Source organism: Colobus angolensis, unplaced genomic scaffold (genome assembly GCF_000951035.1).
Source record: "Colobus angolensis palliatus isolate OR3802 unplaced genomic scaffold, Cang.pa_1.0 Scaffold364, whole genome shotgun sequence".
NCBI lineage: Eukaryota > Metazoa > Chordata > Mammalia > Primates > Cercopithecidae > Colobus > Colobus angolensis.
In genome coordinates, this window is record NW_012116977.1 from 626,751 (window position 1) to 628,112 (window position 1,362).

A 1,362-nucleotide genomic window follows, 5' to 3' on the forward strand; every position below is an offset into this window, starting at 1 on the left:
AGGGTTGCCAAGTTCAATAGGGTTTCTAAGTTTTTTTCCGGGCCTAAGGCAGACTTTTGAAGTTTTTTCTAATGTCTGCTGCTGACTGAGTGATAAACTTATCCTTTAAGATTAGCTAGCCTTCAATAGAGTCAGGTGACAGAGAAGTATGCTTCCCTTTGTCTCTTCGGAAAGGCAGTAGGATTTTCTTCCTTTCCCTGTTATAGTGGCTTCTTCCTAGTTTTCCTTAGTTCTAGCATGCAAGTTAGCAAATGTCTGCAGCACCAATCTTCATATTCTGATTCTGTGTCCCAATGAGGGTCTACACTGGGAACTGCCTGCTGGCCTGTGGGGAATTGTTCTTTCCTCCGTTGTCATCCTGTCATTGACCTGACAGATACCAGAGATCGCCAAACTCTTGGGCTGCAGTCATGGCGGCACTTCTCTCATTTGGGGTTAGTGTCTGATTTAGCAGTAACATTATATCTCTACATGTCAGATCAAAGGATTGTCCTAACCCTTGTAAAACATCAATATAGCCATCAGAGTTATCTGAGAATTTACCTAGGACTATTTTGTTTAAAGTCTGAGAAGGAAAAAGGTTCATACACTCTGGGCCGAATTCTCCAGAATACATCTTAGGGAAGTTTTTGCTTTGGGAGGAACGTTTCCCATCTGACAAAAAAAAAAAAAGGGATGCCAGCACCCCTAGTCATTTTCCAGTGAGCATTAGTCCTAGAGCATCCTCTATGGTCCTAATGCTTATTCCTTTCCAGGGTGCGTAAGCACCCATGGACTTCTGCTTATCGAATTAGTTACGCTTACCAACATAGCAGTCTTGCACCTGTTTTCCCAACTTTCTTGACTACAAAGAAAGGGGTCTGGGCTGCAGGATTCTAGTGGGCCTTTACCAGCATGTCCAACATTGCCTTTGCACTCAGAGGTGAGTTCTAGAGCTGGGCTGGTATCCTGAGTATTTCATAACAACCCAGTTGCATTCCATAAATAATTCTTATGCAAATTCATTTCAGAGAGGGTTTAGGTAATGCTTTGAGTCAGGATTTAGAATTTTTTGATTCTGTGAGTACTTTCAGGCTTGGCTGAGTGCAAACAGCTCACAAATTTGAGCAGACCAATTATTAGGCAATTTTCCTAACTCTCCTTCTACAAGAGTTTCCCTATCAATTGCTGAACACACATTGCATTTTTTTGTTTGTTTTTTTCTCTTTTCTCAATCACCCAGGAGGAAACATCTATCATCCTGTCCTGAAGGGAGTTCCTCCTATGTCTGGTCGAACCTTTCTATGGTAATTAAGGTTTAAATCCCCTGGAAACCTGCTAGGTTAAGGGAATTTTCAGTGGTTAATGTTAAATCACCTTTTT